General features: G+C 42.2%; 1 protein-coding gene across 2 annotated transcripts in view; it reads left to right on the forward strand.

Moving 5' to 3' along the window:
* Window positions 1-26,834, forward strand: part of Nr3c2 (nuclear receptor subfamily 3 group C member 2) — a 337,342-nt gene that overhangs the window by 49,844 nt on the left and 260,664 nt on the right. The gene's annotated exons all lie outside the window — the stretch shown is intronic.

The following is a 26,834-nucleotide window of genomic DNA, read 5'->3' on the forward strand; positions in this document are numbered from 1 at the left end:
TTATATGCATATATAGCAGGTTTTCATTTGCGCTAGTACCATACACATATGTACAAAACACAAAATTTTGTAGAAAGTTTCATATTTCTCTTACTACACAAGAAGAAAATGGGCCTCCTAATCCTAGAGACACACAGATGCATTCCTTGCTAGGGTCTCTCATACATTTCTCTGCTACTTACCGTCCTTAGTAATCAGTTGAAACTTTTTTCTGAGGCCAGGTATGACTTTTAAGTCTGTTTTGGTTCCCAGGGTACTCATATGTTCTATTGTCAGGACCTGCCATACTGTTTATATCCATGGATTTCTGGATATAAAGTAGCTTGCCTTATCTTTCTGACTAATTTGGCTTAAAGTGTAGTCTATTAGATATCAGAATGGCTATACCAGCTTGTTTTCAGCTTCTATCCACTTGGTATGTTTACTTCCATTGGAACTGGTCATGTATGTCCTTAGCATTTATCGTGTGTGCCTTTACCATTGAGATATGTTTCTTGGAGACAATGGTGAGTTGGATCAAGCTTTTAAATACAAGCAACTAATCTAGATCTCGATCTTGGTGAGTTGAGATAATTTATATTTAAGATTATTATAGAGAGATGTTTACTAATTCCTGTGAGTTTACTGGTTGCTTTCTGGATGCATGAATTGTTTCTTCTCTTCATGTATTTTAATCTTGACAAGGGGTCGGTTGTGCTGCCTCGTTCTGTGTCAAGTCCAAGTCAATGGAGAAGAGGGAGCCTCGGCTGAGAAAACGACCCCACCAAATTGGCCTGTGGGCAAGCCCGTGTGGCATTTTCTTGATTGCCAATTAAAGTGGGAGGGCCAGTCTACTGTGGGTGGTGCCATACCTCTTCTAGGGTGGTGTGAGTAACCTGGCTGAGCAAGCCAGTAAGCAGCATTCCTTCATGGCCAATGATCAGTTCCTGCCTCTAGGTTCCTGCCTTGAGTTTCTGCCCTGATGTTCTCATGATAGACTAAAACTCTGAGCTTAAATAAATCCTTTCCTCCCCAACTTGCTTCTGGTTGTGGTGTTTATCACGTAAGTCTGAACCTAACTAAGGTAGCATTTTTAGGAAATGGAATGTTGCAGGAGTCCTTAGCAGGCCTTCCTTGATACTCCGTAGGCCTCAGTTGCATCACATGACCACTGAGACATGTCTTGGTTTAGCATGCTGCCTTAATGAATAAAAAATTTCTGCTAGATATGGACACAAGGGAGTGAATATTCCAGCCATATACATAATTTTTACTTGACATATTCTCACTCTCAAATCTGGTTCATTGACCCCAGGCTTGCGTATAGTAAACTTGTAGAAACAAAATCCTTGGAAAATACCTAACATATTTATCTATATAATATCTGTCCAATATTATCTATCCAATATGATTCTCTCTCTCTCTCTCTCTCTCTCTCTCTCTCTCTCTCTCTCTCTCTCTCTCTCTCTCTCTCTCTGTCTGTCTTTCTCTCATGTGTGTGGGGGGGGGGTATCAGAGATGATGAACCCTTTTAAACTGTTGTGAAATATTACATTAACCTAATAATTATGATTCTTATAGGTCATGTGAAAGTTGTATTTCTCTATATTCCATCTTAAAAATCCAATATACATAACAATTCCAAAGATTAAAAGCTTGTCACAATGAACATATTTGTTTTATTATGGGCTATTGTTTTTAAAAAGTATTCTTATTAATTTTAATAATACCCAATATGCAATGTATGCTGTGTATAATTATATAATGCTATTTATATAATATTTCAATCTTTCATATAGTTTCAGTAAAACGATGTTGGATATTAAAAATAAATAAATGATATGTATAAATCATGACAGTATTTAGTTTATTGTTGTCCTGATATCTTACTGTAATCATGAAGCTCATACAGAAATGGAGAACATATATAATGTCTATTGGCTCTGAAAGCATGGCACTCTTGTGTTGCTCTGAGCACAAACAGCATACTGAAGCTGCTACCCAAGAGTTAGAACGTGGGTAGACAAGGCTTAGTGTGAAGCTGGCAGGGTGGTGGAGAGCATCCATGGAGAATTAACCCAAACTGGCTCATAGAATCATGACTGTGCCGTCTTAAAAACACACCTGTTCTCTTCTAGAAAAGTAGCTCTCTGCTTCCTAGCGCTACGACCCTTTCTTTAGTGCCTCATGCTATGGTGATCCCAAGCCATAAAAATATTTCTGTTGCTACTTCATAATTAATTTTGCCAGTGTTATGAATTGCAGTGTACCTATCTGGGTTTACTGGTGGTCTTAGATGATTCCTGTGAAAGGGTCCTTCAAGCCCGAAAGGGGTCTGACACACAGGTTGAGAAACACTGTTCTAGACTGTCCATACCCTGACTCTCATGATCACGTCACCTCTTTCTCAGGCTGTGGATCAACAGATAACCCTTCACACACACTTTCTGAAGTCTATCCCCTCATAGGTATGCGCACACACACATACACACACACACACACACACACACACACACACACACACACACACCCCTAGCCTGTCACCCTGTGTGCTTTTTTTGCTACTCACTTTGAAGAGAGGCCTAGCAGACACACTGTGTTTACAGAGTTACATTGCTCACAGAGGAAACACTCAGCAAGCACTCTCTAACAACCGAATCGGGAATTTATACTCTATCCCAAGCATAGTTTCTATTTTCTCTGGTTTTTTTGGACACATGCTGAACTATTGAGTCTCATTTTGCCACTGATGAAGTTAAGGTGGTTATTTATACCTTGGGTTCTTACTCAAATTATATATGAAGTAAGGGATATTCTACACTTTTAATACTATTACATGGAAACACATACTACATCACTCTCTGGATCATAGGGATGACAGTTTATAAATGTACTTGAAATTTTATGATCAAAAGAGTGCCTAGCCATACATTTTTTCACTTAAAATTTTTTTTAATTTATTCACTTTACATCTCGATTGAAGGCACCTCTCTCCTCTCCTCCAGCCCCATCTTCCCTCCCTCATCCCTTCTCTCCTCTCCCCTAGTCCTCAGAAAGTGGGAGCCCTCCTCCCCTATCATCTGACCCCAGCCTATCAAGTCTCATCTGGACTGTCTGCATCCTCTTCCTCTGGCCTGGCAAGGCTGCCTTGCCAGGGAGAAGTGACCAACAAGTCAGCACCAGAGTCCATGTCAGAGGCAGCCTCTACTCTCCCTATTATGGGGCCCCCAAGGAGACTGTGCTGCCTATCGACTACATCTGAGCAAGGGATCTAGGCCCTCACCATGCATGGTCCTTGGTTGGCGCATCAGTCTCTGCAGACCCCCCTGAATCCAGATTTGTTGGTTCCATGGGTCTCCTTGTGGAGCTCCTGTCCCCTCCAGATCCTTCTATCCCCCAACTCTTCCATAAGACTCCCTGTGTTCCATCTCAAAGTTTGGCTGTGAGTCTCAGCATCTACTTCAATCCCCTGCTGGGTGGAGTCTTTCAGAGGGCCTCTATGGTAGGCTCCCATCCTGTTCTTTCTCTTCAACTGCTTCCAGTGTCTATTCTATTTGCTCTTCTGAATGAAAATTAACCATTGTCCCCAGGGTCCTCCTTGTTATTTGGCTTCTTTAGGTCTATGAATTGTAGTGTGGTTATCTTGTATTATGTTAACTATAAATTTAATACTCATTTTTATATGCAAACCGTGAGTAAAGTAAAAATACTCTAGCTTAACTTTATTTGTTAAAAATGAATTTTATAGCATGTATGAGTTAATACCTACACTAAAAATATTTTCCCCAAATCCTAATCTCCAGGGACTTTGAATATGTTTCTACTTGGCAATGAGTACATATGTAAATATCATCAGTAAAGTATTTGCAAGTATATATCAAAAAGATCATATGCCATGATCAAATAGCTTTATCCCAAAGATGAGGGGATGGTTCAATATATGTATATCAATAAGTGTAAGAAATCATATAAATGGTCTTAAAGGCAAAAACCCCATGATTATCTTAATAGATGCAGAAAAGCTTTTGACTTGCCTACATGATAAAAGTCCTAGAGAGAATAGGACTGGAGGGAACATACTTTAGCACAATAAAAACTATAATGATATGATAAACCCCAAGTCAACATCATTCTAAATGGAAAAAACAAGAAACAACCATGAAAAACAGGGACGGGTCTATCCACTGTCCTTACTGCTTCTCCGTATAGTGTTTGAAACACTAGCTAGAGCAACTCAATAAGAGACGGATGATATTAAAGGGATGTCAGCAGGGCAGAGGTCAAATTATCCTTGTTTGTTTTGGTATAATTATTACATATAAACAATGCCAAATTTTTCACCATAAAACTTATAGACATGGTCAATAATTGTATCAAAGCAGCAGGATACAAAATCAACTTTTAAAAAATCAGTAGCCTTTCTATATACCAACAACAAACATGCCGAGAAAGACATCATAGGCACATTGCACTGTCATTCAAAACAGCCTCTATGAAAATTATGAGAAATAAGCTCAATGAAGGAGGAGAAAGACCTCTACAATGAGGAATGTCAATCTCTGAGGTGATTGAGGAAGACACTAGAGAGTGGAAAGCCATCCTCTGTGCGTAGATTGGTGGAATTAATACTATCAAATTGGCTGTTCTACCAAAAGCAATTTACAGAATAAATGTAGTCGCAGTCAAACTCCATTTCATTCTTCATACAACTGAAAGACAAAAATCACATCGATCCACCGATTGCTCGTCTTTTTGGTTGCTGGGATTCCAGTAGGAGAGGTGGGCTGCTCTGTAGACCTCCTCCACGTGGAGATCCTGTGGCTGACTCAAGGACACATAGTAGAACCAGAGTCAGAACCCAGGACTGCCCAGCTCTAAAAGCAGCCCTACTTTCACCACAAAGGGTTGTCTGGGAAAGGATCCCATTGAAAGCAAGGGTCTACAGGTCTAAGGTCTACAGGCCAGTGAGGCTGCCTCACTCCAGGGATGCCATATTCACCTCGGTGGCCACAAACCCCATCCTGAGGTCCTTGGGTGGGAGGAAGAAATTAAGTGGAAGCATCTGCCAGCAGCAGCCATCAATAGCAAGGTCCACATAACCCATGGGTGTCATGCCGAAGTGGCTGAGTTCGAACTCTAAACACAGACCGTGTGACAGATTTTGATATCAGAGTTTGCAGAGAAGATTTGTAGAAGTTAGTTGCACATTGTATGTTGTATCTTGGAATCTATCCAAACAAAGGATTCTCAGATTTTCTTTTGGAGAGAAGAAACAGTGACTTCCTCAGAATGAACCATCTGTAGACACGTGAGTCAGGACAGAAGAAAACCACGCTCCTGTTTGCAATGTACTTAGTTTATAAGAAATAGTTGGGTGAGAGATTGAAAATTGCTTTAGGATTATTCAATGTTTATTAGAGTATATTAAGTTTTAAGCTAATCAAGAATGCAGTTTACTTTATGGAGTGCGTTAAGATGGGCAGTTGTGTAATTTCTATATGAATTTAAAATGTCTTTCGGTGCTGATAGTATTTTCTAAGGAGATAGCTTTATTGGAGCTCATTTCTAGGGACTCGTATATTTTTGTCCCTGTATTGTCATTTCAGCTGAAAAAAATACCAAATCATGGCATAAAAATTGTGTATGTTTGTCACAGTTTAATGAAATTGTTCTCTTTAACTTAGTTGTCTGTGGAAGGAAAAATAAGGTTTTTTTTTTTCAATTAAAAAATATTTCAAGTTAAGCTTCAGTTACTTTAGCGAGAGATAGTTGGTTATCCAAAGCTGTTGGTAATCTGATGTCTATGGAATGGTCGCATATAAATTTTTCTGAAATTGCCTTGAACTTTTAATGAATAAAATGAAATTTTGCCCCAGGGAAAGCATAACCGTTTCAAGTTTCATTACTCCTAAGCACTAACATATGAAGCTTTAGTCTCTGTTTATATATGTGATTTATTTTCTGCACGGCTTTATATTTATATGATGTGTCATGAAATATTGCATATGATATGTTCGGTATAACTTTGGCATTGGGATCGTTCCAGAGGGTGGAGAAGTTGCTTAAAATTCAAGACTGTTTTGTTTTAGACACTTGGAACAGAAATCTGCCTAAAGCAAACCATATTCCCGTCTCCTTAAATAGACTGTACTGGCCCAAACCTTTCCTTAATGAATGAACAAATAATAATTTATTTTAAGTTCCTTGGGAGTGTGGCAGACACAGGTAAGTGTGCCTGAGTCACCATGGCATCCATCTGCTTGCGAGTACAGAGTGTAGTAAGGTTAGTGTACTTCATTCCTGGCCCATCCACCACGACACACCATGACATTCACAACGATGCAAGAAGATTCAGTCCTCAGGATCAACTGGTAAACCTCGTTCTGCCATCACATCCTGGTATTACCACCATTGCTCCTTGCCTTGGAGCCTAACTCCCTAGACCCCTAGACAGGGGACACTCCCGGAGAGGCCGACTGACCTTGCATGAGCTCACTTCCCTCAGAAGCACAGTGTTTTCTCTTATCGCTGCATCTGTCATCACTTCACTTTCTTCCTGCCATTTGCTGCAGTCTTTTCTTGGGAGAAACAGATCCGTGAAGGCTGGGACTGTCGCGTGGCACTGTCATGACCCTACCACTCCCCGTTGCTATGTTTCTCACTTGACTGAGACCTTTACCTAGAGCCAAGTTTCCAAAACGTTCAGAGTGAGGGTTCCTTGGGGGCATAGCTCACTGCCACCCTGCCTGCCCACCAAATATGCCTACTAGGAGGAGAACAAGCCTTGGCCCCTGTAGAACATTCTTTTAAGTCTTATGTTTTAAAAAAAATAATGTCTTAAAATTAACACCAATTTAGAATCTAGACATAGTACCTTCATATTTATTTTAATATGAACTCTTTAAAGAAACCATGAGACTGCTTTCCTTGTTTGTTTTGTTTTGTTGTTTTTGTTTGGTTGGTTTTTCAAGACAGGATTTCTCTGTGTATCCTTGGCTGTCCTAGACTCCCTTTGTAGACCAGGCTGGCCTCGAACTCACTGAGATCTACCTGCCTCTGCTTCCCTGAGTTCTGGGGTTACAGGCATGTGCCACTGATTTCTCACCTTGTATGCACATACACGTACACCACCCAACATGTGGATTGAATAAAAATAGCTAATACTGTTGATTTTATAAGCCATCGATTACAAACTGACTACTACTAAGGCCTCAGTGGGATCATTGGCTCATTTAGACAAAATTTACAGTTTAAAATCAACAACCTTTATATTGAGTCATTGCTTTGCTTTTTGAACAAAATTGAAGCACCAGGTCTGTGTCCCTTTGTCCAGAGAGAACTAGAGCTGGGCACACTGCTTGCTTTGGGAGGGGGTGTGTCTTGTTCAGTTTGTCACAGTTTCTGTGGCTGTCTGTTTGTTCACTCATTCACACTGTCCACCCAGTTCCAAGGCATCTGAGCCCCCTGTAGCTCATCTTTCTGGGCTATGTGTAAAAGTCACCTGCAAGCTCCTAAGACCTCTTCTGCTGTTCTTGATTGTGACAGTCTCATGAAGCCATTCCAACCTTACCCTCCCTCCACAGCTGAGGATGACCTTGAACTTCGGATCCTTTTGCTTCCATCTCCCTGACGGTAGGATTACAGGAGTGTGCTGGGATCAAATCCAGGGCTTGGTACATTCAAAACAAACACAATACCCATCTGACCTACATTCCCCAGAACCCCACCCTTTAAAAAAAGAAAAAGCTATTTCAGAATTTTTATCTTTAGAAGTTGTTAATATACACACAATTAGGTTTCATTTTAATGTTTAAAATAAAAATTGTTGATCCAGGCATGGTGGCACACACCTTAAACCCTAGCACTCAGAGGCAGGTGGATCTTCACGAGTTTGAAGCCAGCTTGGTCCACAGAGTGAGTCCATGACAGTCAAGGCTCCATAGAGAAACCTTGTCTCTCAAGACCAAAAGAGAAGGAAAGTTGTTTCTGTTAATTCACTTTCTCTTCCCCTCTTCTTTCCCTCAAATCCAGTGCCCTCTTGTGCCCTTCCTCCTGCCCCACCTCCAACAAACGCACCCTCACGCAAAGGCTTTCCCCTTTCATGGCTCGCTTGTCTTGTTGCCGACTTTCCTCAACTTCTCCTTCCCCCCTTACAATCTCCTTTCCAGTTTCAGAGCCTATGCATACACTTAGACATTGTAGTCTCACATGAGCACCCTACAAGCTGACATTTACACATTGGGATCTAGGACCACATATGAGAAGGACTTTCAGAGTCTGGGTCACCTTGATGGATATAGTGCTTTTCAATTCAGTCCATTTCCCTGGACATTCCGTGACTTTCTTCATAGCTAAATGAAATTCTGTTGTGTACACTTGGTCATCATTCATTCATTCGCTGATGGGCATCTACGTGGTTGCCATCCCCTTGTGACTGTGAACAAAGAGGCAGTGAGCACGGATATGTAGGTGAGTATCTCTCTGGTAGGACACAGACTCCTGGGGTCTACGACATTTGAATCCAACTCGTACCCAACAGGACTAGGGCTGTCACAGTGCTTCTGGTGGGCGCTATCATTTAGAGCCACTGACTAAACATAATTAAGCCACGAGATTAGTGTAATTGAAAAATGGCTGTACTCTGAATTTTCTCATTTTTCTGCTAAAAACGTTGGTTTTATGTTCCATTATTACGTTTCCGTTCCTAACTTATCTGAGGAAAGTATGTAATAAAGGTAAAATAGAGAAATTAATTTATAAATTGCTGGGAAATCTGATTTTGTAGGCTAGAATGCTATTCTTTCCAGGTTTGTTTTCTGCAGTTATGCGAATGATGCTCTTACAGTAAACTTCTCCTGCAGCAGCTCGGTCTCCACCCATGGGATGATGGAACTTGTAGACCACCTCCAGAAGACACTATGGTTGTGGTGGCATTTACGTTGAAATCGCAGTTTAGCTATACATCACGTCAGGAGACTAGTGCTACACAGAATGCACATGTCACAGAGGGTGGCTTCCGTTGCAATCTTATAAAATACATCTCACTCTAGGGAACTCCTCCGCCCAGGTGATATGTTGTAGTTGATTCAGCTCTTACTTTTATACCAACTCCAAAGGACCATGTTTTAAGGTTAGCCTTTGTTTTCCTTGGCATTCTTGTCCCATCTGGGCAGCCTAGTCACCCGTCTTTGTGGAGTACATATTTCTAGAGTAATAAGTCTATGCTGGGCTAGGTGGTGGGGAGCTAGGGACACCCATCTCCTACCGCAGTAAGTGAAAGGCAGTGGGAAGATGTGAGAAAAGTCTACAATGCAGCTGCTCTGGTTTGGGCTGTTCCCCCAAAGGCCTACATCTCTAAGATGGTACTGTTAGTGGCAGGACCTTTGAGAGTCGGGCTTAGTGAGAGATCCTTATGTCACTTGGAGTTTGCCCTTGAAAGGGATAGCCTGGTCTTCTTTTCACCATCCTCTTTTGCCTCAGCATTTTTTCACTGGCCTGAAACAACCTCCAACACAGTGAGCAAAAATGAGATTGTGCAGGTGTTGATTGTGGGGACTGAATTAACACCCTGCAGATGTGCTGAGGTAGCCTAGCTACCTTTGGGTCTGATGGGCTCTTCATCGTTATCTTACTTATCTTGTAGTTCAGACCATAAATATACCACATGAGCTGATGATGCTACCTGAAAAGGTCACAAAATGGCTTCTTAAAATTTTCTACTCTGATTTACTTCTTCTGAGTCGAGTTTCTGTTCGTATGTGTAACTATGTTTCATTTTTCTTTCAGAACATCTTAAATATACGTTGGGAGCTGTGTATTTTAGTGCAAGTCAGGGTTTACATGTGAAGTGTCCCCCACAGGATCTTGGTCCCCAGAGGGTGGCATTGTTTCCAGAGACTGTGGAGTCTTGCTGAAGGAAGGAAGTCATGGAGGTGGGTCTTGCATTTTTATCTCCAGGGCCCACTTCCTGTCTCTGCTCTGATTGCTGAGTGGGGACACAGCATGATAAGCCCCCCTCATACTCCTGCTGCTGAGGCACGGCCACCATGCCTACCTGGCTGTAATGTACTCTGCTGTGCCCCTTCGAACCACAAACCCACAGAAATCTTTCCTCCATGTAGCGGCTTCTTGTCCAGTATTTGACCTCAGCAGTGAGGAAAGGAAATGCTATGGTGTGTCTGCTAGCTCATGTTCTTGCTCGGCCTTTTAAATAATCTCACGTATTTCAGATTTAGCTCTCCTGTCCAAACCACACGCTTGATGATAATTGGTCATTTTGTATTTAGGAAATTATTTGTCCTTTTTACATATACACTTCTTATATCCACAAAGATGTTTTAGTGCTCTCTTAAATATGCAGTTTATTATGCAAAAAAAATATTTGCAATGTCTTCAGTGAAGAAAAAGTTGACCTTTTCTTTAAATGCTATGCATCTTACTTACCAGGTCGTGTTTTGTCAACACCCTGTTAAATGTGGACTCAGACCATGGAATTTTTTCATCTCTTTGGGGAGCCCAGCTACTCAGTGGATGGGCAAGGTTGCACGAATATTATCAAGGCCAAAGACAATATTTGCATGAAATGTACAGTATGCTATTAAAGGATTTTTAAAATGAAGAAAGCCTTATTTCCCCCTCTTACATATTATTATAGCTCTCTTTAAATGTATAACTTCCAGTTATGAAAGGAGTAAGAAATACGAGAGGAGGCCATTTGTGTTCACTTTTTCATGCATTGTTGCGTGTGTGGCTTCATGAGATGGGTTTTATAAGCCTTGGGATCTAATAAGAGACTGAAACCCTGTTTGGTTTATAAATACATGTGGGATAATATATAGGTCTTCAGAAATAAAAGCAGAGAATCATTTCCTTATGTTATCAATTTCTCTATGGGAAAGCATATTAAAATGTAGAAAATATAATAGTATATAATTTAGCAACATAATATACAATGTGGGTTGAGAGACAATTACAGTGTTTTATTTCCCTATATTTTCCATTTTAACCAAATGCATTTTAGCAACAATTGGTTTCTGGCTGTAACATTACTTTAGCTGTTTCATAAAGCTTTATAGCAAATTGCTGTGGTGTACCAGATAAAATAAATTCCTGACTTCACTCTTAAAGCCACATTATGAGCACTCATACATATTTTTTTTTTTTACTTTTATTGGTAAGCATGTACTTTTTCCCATGTGCTGTCAAAATCTTAGTTCAAAGTTGTTGTTCCTCACATTATTTTAGTGGTCTCTTATGTATTTAAGATTGAGAGTTTATTTTTATGCAACAAGCAAACTGTGTCATGTCCGTTTGGTTCCCAGTAAGCTGATATATGGAGCAGTGCATTCTGGGGTCACACAGCACCCAGCCAACAGCAGCAATCTGAATAGACTGTTGTTGTGTTCTTTGCTCACACAGAGCTGGCAGTGTGTGAGCCATCCTGCCTGTCCCCTTTTTAGGTGATCCTAACACTGCTACCTGGATACACCACTCCTCATCTTCACAAACACCTCCCCGCCTGCCTTTCTCCATGAATATTGGAATTCTACAGCACTCTGACACCATGGCCCAACCTGAAATCCCATTTCAGTATGCTTTTGTCTGAGATTGTTAGAATTACACCCCAAGATTTTTTTTCTATACAAAAGAACTAGAGACGTGTAATGTAAGTGGGATGTGGTGGTTCAGGTCTGTAATTCCAGCACTGAGGAATTACTGTGCTCAGCCTGGCCACACCAATAGAGCCTGTCTCAAAGCAAAGGGAGGGAGGGAGGCAAAGAGGGAGAGAGACCAAGCAAGCACCACCAACCCTCATATTTTATATCTCAGATTTCATTGTCAAATTCTTTTTTTCTTCCATTCCTTTCCCCGTTTCTTCTGTAGTCTTGTTTACCCCAGGTTGGTCTCTAATGCACTATGTAGCCCAGGATAACCCTGCACTATTCTCCTCATGTACCTGCCTCCATCACCCCAGTGCTGGGATTGCATGTATCTGCCATCACACCCATTGTATGCAGTGCTAAGGGATCTAACCCAGGGCCCCATGCATGCTAGCAGACAGTCTTTCTCAACTAAGCTTCAGTCCCAGCTTTTGTCAACAGTTCCTAACTCCTTTTAAGATGCCACTATCACCCTGATGTCTAAACCACACAAAGGCCCAACAGTAAATAAAATTACAGACCAATAATTCTTATGAACATAAATGCAAAAATTCTCAGTAAACTACTAGTGGTTTAAATCTAAGAAGACATCAAAAAGATTACCCACCATGATAAGTTGGCTTCATTCCAGAGACACAGAATGGCTCACTATACATAATCTATAAATGCAATCTGCCACACAAACATTGAAAGACAAAAAAAAAATCTTTCAATGGCATATGATCATCTCATCTGATATACAGAGGGCACTGACAAAATCCAACATCCCTTCATGGTAAATGTCCTGTAGAGATGAAGGATACAAGGTTATTCCTCAGCATAAGACATTCAACTTAAAGCAAGCCTACAGCCAACATCGTCATAAATAGAAGCAAAGCATTTCCACTAAAGTCAGAAATAAGACAAGGACATCCACTGTCTTCATACATATTTAGTTTAGTACTTGAAGTCTTAGCCAGAACAGCAAAACGACTGGAAGGGTCAAGGAGGTACAAATATGAAAGGAACATGCTCACAGAATGGTAGGATTAATACAGTGAAAATGGCCGTGCTACAAAAAGCAATCTATATATTAAATGCAGGACCCATTAAAATTCAACACAATCCTTTACAGGTATTGGAAAAACTTCAACTTCAAAACACACACACATGCACACATTTGTGCACACGCACGCACACACACACACACACACACACACACACACACACATCTAAAACAGTCCTCTATAATAAAATAGTTGTCATCAACTTCCTAGATTAATATAAACTTGAAGAGTCACCAACTGCATTTTCTTCCTTCTTGGGTTCTTCCCCTTTGCAGTCCATACTTTATCCTTATAGACTATTCATGTGCACCCACAAACAAAATGAACTACTGTCTTACAGGGTTGTAAGTTGTGTGTAGAAGGTAGTGATTTTTAAAATCAAGGCCTAGCATTACATGTGACTTTTTCTAGTAATTTGATGTTCATTAGACTAAATCTCATTAAAAATCTTTGCTCTTTCATCTTCTATCCTTAATGCCTTGTATAAAATGTAAAGTTTGGAGTCCAATGAAATAACATGTATATAAGTCCTGTTAACTTCATACATGCTATTTAGTCTAAAGAACACCAGGAGTTCAAGGCCAGCTTTAGCTATATAGCAAATTTGAGGCTGGCATGGGCTATGTGAGAGCCTGCCTCACAACAAAAACAAAACAAACAGCAAATGTATTCAAAGGAGACATCATTTTAAAAAAGGAGACTTCTTCTGAGAGTTTTTTCCTGCAGTTATAAAATGGTTCCATATCTCTTTACAGAAGTAATTCTAGAAGTTAGCTGAGGAAAGAAAGAAGAGATGGTCCAGAATAAAGTGAAAAGATAGGAGCAACTATCTTTTCAGTTTACTCAAGATTTACTCAACTACTGCCCTGACAACAATGTGCTTACAGTGGATGCTCTTACCGAGCCAATCCTGCATCTGGATAGCTATTGATCATGTGCCAGAGAGTCACGTCAAAGCACCTGCCACCTCCTGTCCAGTCACATGACACTGAGTGCTCTCTGAGGCAGGCACCTTCTGTTTGTTCCACACAGTGTGACCTAGCTCTGTGGATACTGTTATTGCAAACTAAATTGCTTTAGAGATCAGAAGGTGGAGAGGAGACAAGGGGGTGGGGTTTCCTCTCAGTAAAAGCCACATTGGTATGCTCTGGTGACAGAGGTGACACTTAATGAAAGTGACTACATCAAAAGTGTTCTCAGTGACTACACTAGACATCAAGCCAATCTTTTTTTTTTTTTATTCTTGTTACATCTTATCCCATCCCTTGTATCCTCCCATTCTTCCCTCCCTCCCATTTTCCCATTATTCCCCTCCTCTATGACTGTTCCTGAGGGGGATTACCTCCCCCTGTATATGCTCATAGGGTACTCAGAGGAAGGACAGCAGGTTACCATCAAGCCAATCTAAGCGCAATAATATGTCGCTAAGAACTGGCCATAAGGCTGGGGAGATGGCTCAGCCTTGTTGGTAAAATGCTTCTTACACAGGCATGAGTGGCTCATCTCCAGTCCCCAGCACCCAGGTAAGAAGCTCAGCACAGGAGACATGTGGCTGGAATCTCAGGTAATCCCTAGAACTCACTGGTCAACCGGCTAGCTAAACTAGTGAGCTCCAGATCCAGGGAAAGGTGCTGTCTCAAATAAATAAATAAGTAAGGCAGATACCAACAGAGAAAGACACACAACACTTACTTCTAGCCTCTACACACACACACACACACACACACACACACACACACACACACACACACACCCTGCAAAGCCCCTGTCATTCTTTACTGCTTAGCTATTTCTCTATAAGCCAAGCATGTCTTCCTCTCGTAAGGCAGCACGCTGCCTTGTCCCGCAAAGCCTGTGTGTGGTACGCTGCTGTCCCTTTGTGTCTTTCTTAATATATGTATCTCATACTAGGTTGCTAAGTAAGGTCAGCTGATCTGAGGAGCCAGGGAAGCTGTCTTCCCAACAGGGCATTCTGCAAGCCCCTTGCCAGCCATCGCTACTGGTTGCTCTCCCTCAGTGCCCTTCTAGCGGGATTTGGACCAGACAGTGAATACGTGATAAGTACTTCCATGAAATGGGCTGATTCACCTGCCCAAATGTCAGTCCAGTGGTTTTCTTTTCTTTTCTTTTCTTTTTTCTTTTTCTTTTTTTTTTCCATAGAGGATCTTTTTTTAAGTAATTTATTCAGATTACATTTTCAGTTGTTATACCCTCACTTGTATCTTCCCGTTCCCCCTCCCTCCCTCTTTCATCCTATTTCCCTCCCCTAGATGTCTTCATTTTCCATCCAGTTAAGCCATTGGAACAGGCATTGGTGGTTGTTACTGTTTTATATTATATGAGGTGAGGGAAATATAGTTTTTGATGGATACATTTTTTGTAATTTAAAATTCTAGAGCACGGCTGCATCTAAGGCAGATGCGATATCTCAATGCTTTATTGTTTTCCTAAAATAGTGTATATATCTTAACTTGCCATTATGCAGAGAGGAGGCAGAGAAAACAACTGCTGCATGAAAGTTACTTTGTGCAGGCATTTTCCTAACTTTAGTTTATTAGAATTTCCAAAGGAGGCAAAAATGCATGGAGACGTGTCTGGCTGAGGTGGAGGATCTCAGCTGTCTGCCGGGAAATCTGCACATGGAGAATGGTCATGAGAAGTGCATTGTGGGAGGAATTTTCAGTGATGTTTTCATGCTCTGGTTGTGATTTTGGCTGCAGGCTATTGGATAGGAAGTGATTTGCCAGCTGCTTAGGATTTTTGTACCACTGGTAAGATACCTCGTGCTTTAAACTTCCTGGTGAAGACCTGAGAGTTAGCTGTTTGGAATACTCCCTTCTGGGAAGGCAGCGTGCCTTATTCTTCCAGAAGTTGCTGTAATGTTCCCATGCTTAGGGATCACCACAGCAATTGACACAAATGCCTCACCTTTTCTCATGTTATAGGCATAATCTTAAATCCACTCTGTAGGTTGAAGTCACCGTATTTTTGCAGTACATCGCTGTTGCCTCTTAGGTCATTGGCCCCCTGTACTCTCAGCAGCCTCACCAGGTCACATAAGGTACGTGAGGTACATAAATATTCTGACAAGATCTGAGCTGAGCGTCGCTACCAGAAAATGAAGTGCACAACTGCAATTGTTTTTTCCTTTTTCCATGTTTATCATGACAGCCACTAGCAACTGATAATGAGAACTAATGTCATTTGTATATGACAACCCCTTTAAGCTTTTGACAGAAAAGAAAGATGAACTTTTATTTAAAGAGACCACTTAGACACTCCAATAATGACTTCTGTTTCTATCTCACCAGTTCTGGCTAATGAGATAAAACTCTGGCATGCTGACCACCCATAGTTGAAAAGAGGTTGACATGTGTAGTTTCTTAACAGGGAAATGCTGTTTTACATAAAACAGGAGCTACCTTAGTAAGGAAAAAAGAGGGGAAACTAGAATGGGTATGCAGAGAGGTATGCATGCCAGAACTTGCCCTGCCAAGGGCCGAGGAAAAGGACACAGAAGAGAGAAGTACACACACACACACACACACACACACACACACACACACACACACACACCACTGCTCTGGCTTAGGAGGAAGACAATAATTTTCTATTAGGAAAAGGGGGTGATAAATAGAGTCAGCATTCTAACTCTGTTCTTTGGACCTCAAGGAGTTCCTGAAGGATAGTGATTTGTAATACAGTGCATATTCTAGGGCAAGAGCGATGGCTCCGCCATTAAAGGCTAGACTCTCAACCGAAAATGGAAGACATTCTGCAGCCCTCAAGCTAGAGGAACTTAAGGCCTGTCCCTGGATTTTCAGTGTCTGATTTGGCTATGCTCAGCGAGTGGCTCCACCATCTACCCGGCTATGTGTGGGCACAGGTGTGTGTGTGCATGCTTGCATGCATGCGTCCATATGCTAGTAGAGGTTTGAAGTCAGTGTTGGGTGGATGTCTTCTTCAGTTTTCTAGCGTCTTTTCAAACAATATCTTTCACTGAACTTGAGACTCATTTACCTAGACTACCGAGCTGCAAACTCCAGCAAGATCTCTCTCTCTCTCTCTCTCTCTCTCTCTCTCTCTCTCTCTCTCTCTCTCTCTCTCTCTCTCTCTGTCTCTCTCTGTCTCTCTCTTCTCTCTCGTCGCTCTGTGTGTTTGTGTGTGTCTGTGTTGTTGTCTGTGTCTCTCTCTCCATCTCTCCTCTCTTCTCTCTCATCCTCTCATCTCTCTCTCTCTCTCTCTCTCTCTCTCTGTCTCTGTCTCTCTCTCTCTCTGTGTGTGTGTGTGTGTGTGTGTGTGTGCGCGTGCGTGCGTGCGTGTGTGTGTGTGTGTGCGTGCATGCGTGTGTGTGTGTGTGCGTGCGTGCGTGTGTGTCTGTATCTCTCTCTGTCTGTCTCTGTCTCTCCTTCTCTCTCTCTCTCTCTCTCTCTCTCTCTCTCTCTCTCTCTCTCTCTCTCTCTCTCATGGGTGCTAGAGATCTGAATCCAAGTCTCCATGCTGTTTAGCAAGCAGTTTATCAACTAAGCCATCTTCCAAATGGCTTCTTTCCCGTTGGTTCTTCCCTTCTTTGCTGAGGGAGCGGACAGACTGTGACCTCTGCAAATGAAAACACCCTTGGAGAATGTTCACCAGCATCGGCACCTTTCTGGCTTCTGCCCTACATAGGAAGACAGTTGAGCACAGTAGTTGGGGGTCTTTCATGAGACATTGCCGTCACTATCAATGGCCTTACTCCATGGAGAGCAAAGGCATGGAATTTATCAAGAATATCTCCCCTATGAGAAAAGCCACCCAAGGAAGTGGCCTCACAAATATTGGTGTTAGTTGCATTGTGCTTGAGACTTTAATATTCAGAGCTAGGACTAGAAAGAGGGAAAGATGGGGTTCACATGAATAAGTGGAGCTAGTACCCAGGGTTCACTGGGAATGTTAAAATTGCTACCACCCTGGGGGCTAGGGGTGCAGGCACATAGAGTATAATCGGGCTTATGCCTGCGTGGACATCAGCATCCCAGAGAGGAACTGCATCAGATTTTCCATCCCTGGGTCCCGTTCCATTGGGAAGGGGGCACACCTTTTTGGCACACCCATCCATCAGAAATTAGCAGCTGATTAAACCCCTGCATTTCCAAGAGGAAGATACATCAGAGAGCAAGCCAAGCAGTTAGCAGCAGAGGCTCTCAGGAGATGGGAAATGATGGCTGGTTTGGGACAGTGGCTTAGCTGCGGAGTGCCATGGGCAGCAGAGGGTGCCTGGGATGCAGGTGGCGCGCACTGGAGGGCTGGCTTATCAGAGGTTTGACCTGTCTGTGGTTCTCTTTCTTTCCTCACTCCCTATCTGACTGTTTATCCTTCTGAGTCTGGTTTTAATATATGTTCGCATTCAGCAGAAAAGTGCTAGGTAGAGAGCTTCAGGCTTTTAAGGCCCTTTGAATAAGAAAGGAAATTTTTAAAAAAAGGATTCAGCTAGAAATCTGAGCAATGTGAGGTTTCTGTATGGAATATCAGAAGAGGTGTAATGAATAATTAAACAAGTTATAGCTAATAAAATATACAGTGCACTGCTTCGAACTGAAACCGTCTCCCTCTGCCTTAGGGATGAATGCTTTTCATTATTTTTTAATTTTTGCCAGGGTTGACCTTGGAGGTTTTTTTCTGGCAGATAATTTTTCTGGTAAGAATGAGATCACTTAGCAGTTTAGTTTATCTGATGCATCAGGCTTCCTCCTCCCATGCTGCTCGGGTCAGCCCACGCTCCTATGGAGCTGCTCTTGGATTCGGGTGCTAGTTTCCTTTAGATCCTGTCTTTGGGGATCTCATCCGGGGATTTCATCCTTGCTAGCCTCTAGGAGGGTCACTGCAGTTAAAACATTGATTTCGGAACTCCTGTCATGTTTGCAGGGGGTGACGGAGAAATCCTGATGGTTCCATGGTCACCAGTGGGAAGTTGGGTCCTTCGGGTGTATTGGGCACGGAAGAGCATGGATCTTTTTTGTACTCGCAGGGAAATGGCATCCAGTGATGCTCTTCCGTAAGGAGAGTGGGACCAATTTCACGTCCAGTGATGTTCTTCCGTAAGGAGAGTGGGACCGATTTCACGCCCCGCTGTGGTTGCGCTGTCCTCGTTACTCTCTGGTCTCCTGTGAAGTGTTCTAGAACAGCGTTCTCCGGCGTGCCTTCGTACTGATATGCTTATTGTGAAGGGAAACACGTCGGAATACAATGAAGTATTCCACTCACGTACTTCTCCCATCTCTGCGTTTATGATGAATCTTATAAAGGAGAGAAAATAGGACATTTCAGTTACACAGTGACAGAACCATGGGAAAAACACCTGTAGTTTTCATCAAACAGAACAAGAAAAACCTGTTGTATTCAACTGGGGAATTAAATTTAGCAAATATAGTTTCTTGTTTGCTTAGAGTGTGTACAGAATCTTGACACAAGCATTAAGTTCAGGACCAGGTGGTGTTGATATGCATAACATTAGTGGGTTTCGCATAGATAGATTGGGGGGGGAGAGAAGCTTTTATTCTGTTAATTGTACCATATGGTATGTTTTTATTTCTCTCTCAACAAAATTCCGCCACCAAAAAGACCAACATAGCACTACAGTTATTATGATATTTTCTTCTACACAAAGGAAATCCAGCATGCTTTGACATAAATATGAAGATTTATATTGTGTATGAAACAAACGTAAGAGTAAGAAATGAAATTTCTACCTCGGATTCTATGTTGACATGAACCATCTTATTTCTCATTAGTGCACTGAAAATATCATTTGTACATTTTTTAAGTACTTTGCTGATAGAAGATCCCAGTTACTTATCATAAATGGATTCAGTTATATTTTGCATGTGCAGAGAGAATAGATAGCAAACATAGTCACACAAGGTGCATTGTTTTTCCTCCTAAGAAACTACCCATGAATCTTGTTTTCACAAACCATCTAAATAGGTCAATTATCTTACCAAGTATGTAATTTTTAGCTGCTGTCATTTAGTTTTAAAGGGGGCTTATCTATAGGCCTTCTGGAGTCAGGCTCTCACTACAGCATCCACTTTGTGATCTCGGGTGACCTAGTGTTTGGGGAAAGCTAGTTTACATTTGGCACGGTAAATCCCCAGTCAAGCAACTGGTGTTTAACATTCATGACTTCACAGAACTGAAGCAGAGGTGCCATGCTTGGTGTCAGGAGACCTATGACTAGTAAGCAAAGGCAAAGATGCACACCATTCCAAAAGATCTGCTGAGCTGCGCCCGTGCTGCGGGCTGAAATGGACGGAGTGGAGGTGGCAAACCACCTCCCAGTGCAGGAGATGAATCTTCTCGGTCCCCAATGCTTTGTTGTCTTTACTCAGATTAAAAGAGACTTGGAAACCCCCTCAAAATTATCTTAATTCTTATGGCATCCACCTTTTATTACCTTGGAATGAAACATGCAGTGTGCACATATTTTACTGTTTTACACGTCGGGCATTAAATATCAAGTTGTGAAGACCTTAATCTTTGTGAATTTTCAAATTATTTTTAATGTTTTTGCTTATTGATTAATTTATAGATTGTCTTCTTTATATTTCATGTTAGCCATGTACCCTACCACTGAGTTGTAACTCTTGTGTTTTTTTTATAAAATATTTAACTATGTATCCCAGGCTGGCCTTGAACCTCTCTTTAGCCCAAGCTGTCACACACCCACTTGGTACCCCAGGATGACCTCTAACTGGTGACCCTTCTGATCCAGCCTCCTCAGCGCTGGGATGTACACTGCCCTTGAAAATGTTTTCTGGGATAAAATTGACACCAGAGCCATATATATTTCTCCTTAAAATTTTTTATTTGTTTGTTTGTTTGTTTTATGTATATGGGTGTTTTGTCTGCATGTCTGCCTGCGGATGTCCACAAGAGGATGTTGGACCCCCTGACACTGGAGTTGGGGATGGTTTGAGCCACCACGTATGTTCTGGGAATAAAACCCAGATCCTCTGGAAGAACAGCCACTGCTCTTAACCCATGAGTCAGCCCTGCAGCCCTACATATACATTTCTTAAGGGTATTGGTGAGGCAGATGTTTTCTTCAGTTTTTGGAAAGATGTTCTAGTACCCTCTCATTGCTTAATACCTAATCCCACTTTGTGTCCAAGGTCTTATTTCCTTTTCTAAAAGCTGCCAACTTTTCTCTTTTCCAATGTATATCCACCAATCAGCAGTAGGAAGCTAGAAGCCTACAAATAATTGATACGGTAAAGACTCAGACCTGAACTGATTAGCGTTGTTCATCTAGCGTTCCAACTGTCAAGCCCAGGTTGCCTGTTTACCATGTAGCATTGTGCGGATTGTAGGTATTAATGTCATGTGATGTGGACCCATAAATAATGCGCATACAGCGTCAGTCTGTGTTTGTGCCTTGCATGCACTCTTCACGCGCTGTGCTACTCGGAGGCAGCGTACTTAGCTGGCTTTGGAGTTGGACAGATTGATGCTGATGTAAGCGCGCCTGCTGATAGCTTGTGTGAGCTTGGAGAAGCCACTTACCTTCGCAGTCTATTTTCTCTCTGCTCACCAGTAGGGACTGGTGTGAAGATTGAAAGTGATAATGCAGAGGTAGCGCAGCTGTCGGACAGCGTGATTAACGTTCGATGCTTATTAACGGCTTGGGATGTTGTTTTAGTTTTTATCCTTAGCACCCAGTTCAGGGCCTGGCACTTGGAGCAGATAGAATAAATCTTGAATGCTGAATGAATGAATAAATAATGACTAACTCATTTAGAAATCCTAGGATGGACTGCAACTACTTCTATGCTTCATAACTTGGAGACTGTTGTCTTTGTCTCGACCTGCATCTTCATAAAGGCTTATGTGGAAGGGAGGTGGCGCCCAGGGAGGTGGCCATCATCAGGGATGTGGCCATCAGGGAGGTGGCCATCATCAGGGAGGTGGAGGTGGCCATCATCAGGGAGGTGGCCATCATCAGGGAGGCGGCCATCAGGGAGGCGGCCATCAGATGAACAGTCTAGGGTTACATGTGATGCCGCATATCAAGCTGCTCTCTCTGCCCTGTGAATTTGCTTGTATTTTACTGTTCAGTGCATGGAATACTCACTTCAAATATGTATGAAATGTCTGTGAGATCTAGGTAGGTAGCAGTGGTCATGGAAAAAGCTGGAGAAAAATTCTAAATAGACTTGCATGGACATATGCCCAAAGGTCAAAAGCCAACGGGTGTTTGGGAAGTTATTGATCACAGAAGAACATCCAGTGCACACATGTGCAAAAGCCAATGGGTCTCCATAAAAATGTTTGATGGTCTCAGTGGAAAATCCTTGGTGCTGTTTAGTAAACACTAGCGTGACTGCACTCTGCATGAGCTGCGGTGGTCACGGGCAGAGTGATAAACTGTTGCCTTAAATGACTCTACCCTAACTGTGAACATTCATTTTCTTATCTATAGGAATATTTTTATTGCAGTGTGTGTGTGTGTGTGTGTGTGTGTGTGTGTGTGTGTGTTGAGCGTCTTTTACTGTGAAGAGATCTCTGTGTCATGAGTAAATCTGGCAAGATGTTCCACATGGGACAGTAGACTGTTTTTATGTGCATGTCAGAGTTCATGCATGTGTGTACATGTGCCTGTTGAAGCAACCTTACTTGTTTTTCTTCAAAATATGTCTACCTTATTTTTTTGAAACAGAGTTTCTCAATGGCTTAGAGATCACCAAGTAGGCTAGGCTGGGTGGTCAGTGAACACCATGTATCAAATCATCTCTGCCTGCAGTCCTACCACTGGTATTGAAGCATGTGCCACCATGCCTGCCTTATTTTTCATGGGTGCTGGGTATCAGACTCAGGTCCTCATCCTTGGAAGGCAAGCATTTTACCAACTGAGCCATCTCCCCCAGCCCAGCTCTCTTGTAATTAAACTAATGATGAAATGCGTCTGAATATGACCTTCTAATTTGGCCTAGCAAAGATTAAAGAAGTTACTTTGAAAACAGTTTAGAAATTTTAACAAATCATGACACTTAGTCATTATTTAGAATCAGTATATAGTTTAGAGCTAGTGGTGGCATTTGAGTCGCTGGCAGGGCTCTCTACTGCCTTTCACTACTGCACCATAAGAGGTTAACTCACTTTCTCCAAGTTTTATTGCTATCCTCATGTTTCTTTGATCATTCAATTTTGGTAAAGCTTGGCAAAGTGTTAAGTGCTGCAACACTTACATAAATGCATATCCTTAGTACTGCTGCTACTTACGAACCCAATTGCTGTATTTTAAGAAAATACCTAACTTTCCTTTATACCTTTTAAAAATAACATTGGAATTGTTTAAGTCCGTTTTCATGTAGTCTTTAATTTTCATTTTCCAGATGAGGTTAAAAAAAAAAAAAAACAAGTGTCGTTATTATGACGTCTTTATCTTAGAAGAAACATCTCCTAAGAGGTGCGAGGCTGGCCGCAAGGTTTACCTCCAACTTGTTAGCCACCATATAAAAAGATATTTTCTAATTAGGCGTAAACCCTTCCTTGCTTCTGCTCCTAGCCTTTGTCCCTGGTGACTTTAGGAAATGACAGTCATTTCTTTAGCAGATGATACAGAATACTCGAAATATAACTTTTTTCTCTTCTTTCAAAATAAATGTGTTATCTCTTGCCAACTCTTGTTTCTGAATAGGCTGTTAACAGGATGGTTTTTCAGGCCCTTTGAACATTCCCCTTAGCAAATCTCCCAAGGCCTTAGTTGCTGTGCCTCTGTGACCTCAAGATCAGCAGAGGGGTGGGGAGGACAGGGAAGGGAGCAGGGTGGGGGAGGAGGCAAACTGTCCATTTGAGCATATTGGTCCGGTTCCTCCCTCTCTTCCTGGCCCCCTTGATGTGAGGATTGCTGCCACAGGAAAAGCAAGCAAGCAAACAAACAAACAACAACAAAAACGCCTCGTCGGCATCTCGAGATTCAATCATTAAATAAAAAGATATTAAGAAAGACATGCATACCCTAAATGAGATACTTGTAAGCCTCTAAATGGTTAATTTCGCTTTCACTTTTTGGAGAGCCTGTCCAATTTTCCAAATAACTGCAGATGAGAAAGACTTGAATTCTAAATCCTTTTTCAGTAGGTGCCTAATTCCTTTCTACCGTTGTCTTCCAGTTTTCACTCGGTGTCTCTGTGTATCCCAGCATGGCCTCAAGCTCCTAAACTTCCCACCTTGGCCTCCTCACTGCTAGACTCAAATCTGTGCCCTCATGCCAGCCTCAGCTTTGAAACTTCATGTAATATAGTGTGTGTTGCTTTGTATTATGTTTGGTTTGCTCAAATCATTTTTGTTTTGTTTGTGACCTTTTTTCATTTTTTTACTCATTTTTTTCTCTTTTATTTTAACGTAGTTCATTGTCACCATTGTAGAGTCGTCTACCAACAACCACACAGTTTTTTTCTCCTGCAGATGACTATTCTGTGTGATCCTAGTGTGTTCTAAATCATAATGCAGCAGATTCCGTCGTGTGTTCCCTGTGCAAAGGCACACTTTCTCAAGAGTACAGTCCTGTGAACGAAGTAGACAGGGCCAGAGTGTGTGCAGCTCTCTTCCTGCCGCACAACTGTTGCTGGGTTCGCATGCAGTTGACACCCTACCAGCATGTGTGCGGCCTTCTCATTCCGGCCAAGAGTGCTAGGGATGGGTAAAGCTTTCTCTGGCTGGTGGGAACAAATGTTTACTTTCTGGTATCTTTCAAGTGTTTATGTTAAGTTGCAAGAAAATTGAATATTCCAACTTCACATTCAGTGTTCTTCCTCTGTCCACCCCGTGGGACCCCTGTGGCAGAGCCATCAGCTGTATAGATGGAAATAGTTGAGGACATCCCGTTTGGGTACCTGGCTCCCTTCTCCTTATAGCCAGCATAGGTGCTTTCCACTTCTGGGTAGTAACCCCCTTGAATAATGCTGAGACTGCCACGCACTTCCGTCCTGCTGTGTCCTGAGCTTTGGGAGGCCCTCTGCCTGTGTGTGGCAGAACTTCTGGACCCCATCTGTCAACAACAAACAAAAGATCACGTGTGAAACAAAACTAAAAATTAGTAGCTCACCCATGTGGCAGCCCACCTGCCTGTGGGGGATCTACTCCTGAGTTCCTGGTTCAGGTTGTGTGCCCTAAAGTGATGACAGGACCATTGGGATGTGGCTTGGGGCCCCCTCTTCTCCTCATTCACCTGGCCTGGCCTCAGCCCTTCTCCCAGTCATTCACGGCAGCTGCCAGGGCCCTGTCACTCAGCCAGCTCCTTGTCTAAGTATGTAAGCAGGGTCTATTCTTAAATAAAGCTCTCTCTGCATCCCTCCTCTTTGGGCACAGCTCACAGCACTTGAGTAGCTTACTTAATTCCCCAGCATCCTCTTTCCCCCCACGTCCCCAGGCTTGCTCATAACCTCATACCTTACAAGCATGAACCCCAGACTCGCTGCCCATAGTGACCTTCCCAGATTTCTACCTAAAAATTTGTCCTCTTCTTCTGCCCCATGTCATCTTGAATCTGTCTTTATGATTACAACCATGGACTAGTCTCTATGTTATCCCATGTGCCTTTTATTCTCTCCCTTCCCACTACAACCAATTGTCCACGAGAACATCAAACTGATTACTAGTTATGAATTAATGTTTCACTCGAGCCAATGTGTAATCTCAAGTGTTTATAAAGAATCATAAACACAGGTATACCTAATTTTCATTTCTGTTTTATTTAAGCCTATTTCCCCCCCCAAAAAAGTATAACTTGAAAAACAGGACTTGTTGTTGACTTTAATGCTCTTCACAAAACTCCAACATATATTTTAATTCTAGAACTAACTTAGGAATTACCATATTAAAACTGAGGCTGCTCTACGGTGTTGCGGATGCTATCCAGTCTATCTACTGTTAAATTTTTCTGACAACATGGTGGAAGGCTGTGCTTTGATTCTGACCAAGAACAACAACTCCTGCCCATCTCAGGGTTCTTGTTTCGGGTTTACTGTTCTTGGAAGCTGCCGTCACAAACTTTACAAAGTGGCAAGTAGAAGCATCCGGAATTCCAAAGAATAAAGAAAGTTACCAAGCTGGATTTGTCTGAGTGAAATAAGTGGTTTTTTTTTAAAGGGCAAACTACAAGCGTGATGTGTGAAGCCCTGGGCCTGCCACAGACTCATGTGGAGAGGAAAGTGGTCCCTTGCTTGTGGGCCACATTCCTTCCTGGGCAGGCTTGGAAGCACACACACAGCAGTTCCACACGGAGCGCTTTGTTCTTCTGTTGGGGAAAACATTAGATAGCTTACTGTAAATATGGCCGCCTGCCAAGCCGTGGCACAGATTCTCTTTGTTTTGTTTTTGTTTCAATACTGTAAGCTGGCAGGGCCTCAAGAATTACATATCTTACTTTTATTTATTTTCTCCCTCTACCTTGAAGAGTTTTTGCCTATCTTAAGAGAGGAAAATAGTTGTGGCATGGGACAACAGAACCAAAATCACCCAACAGCCCTCTGTTTGTTTGGGCCACACTCCTAACTTTGGCCTGATGGGAGAGATTCTTCCAAGTGTCAGGGCCCACTCATGGTGCATGCCTGTCAACTGGGTGGGATCCAAGAGACCTGCTAATGCCATGCTCCTTGTGGAGTGGATTCCGAGTTCCTGCTTGTGCTTTGGCCATTTGGGAGAGGTGCCCTTCCTCCAGTGTTCTAGAATGTTCTTGGTTTTAGACTCATTTCCCATGTGCTTCATTCTGTCTTGGCATTGCCGCTCCCTTCCCCAGTGTGCTTGCAACTGAATTGGAAAGGAGACACAGTGAAGGGTGTGGCCCTGCCTTCCAACTCTAGGGGTGTAACTCTTGAAACTTTAAATTTTTTCTCTTTTACAAATTGGGAGAAAACTTGAATGTTTTGTTTCTCAAAGGACAACTTATTATGGAAATAATCAGAAAATTAATATCAAGGTCCTCTTGTCAAAAGATAAAAATTCTGCTGTTTTATTCTCTCTCTCTCTCTCTCTCTCTCTCTCTCTCTCTCTCTCTCTTCTCACCTCTCTCTCTCTTTCTCTCTCTCTCTCTCTCTCTCTCTCTCTCGTGTGTGTGTGTGTGTGTGTGTGTGTGTGTGTGTGTGTGTGTGTGTGTATGCACACGTGCGTG

The sequence above is a fragment of the Acomys russatus genome, chromosome 26 (assembly GCF_903995435.1).
Source record: "Acomys russatus chromosome 26, mAcoRus1.1, whole genome shotgun sequence".
Classification (NCBI taxonomy): domain Eukaryota; kingdom Metazoa; phylum Chordata; class Mammalia; order Rodentia; family Muridae; genus Acomys; species Acomys russatus.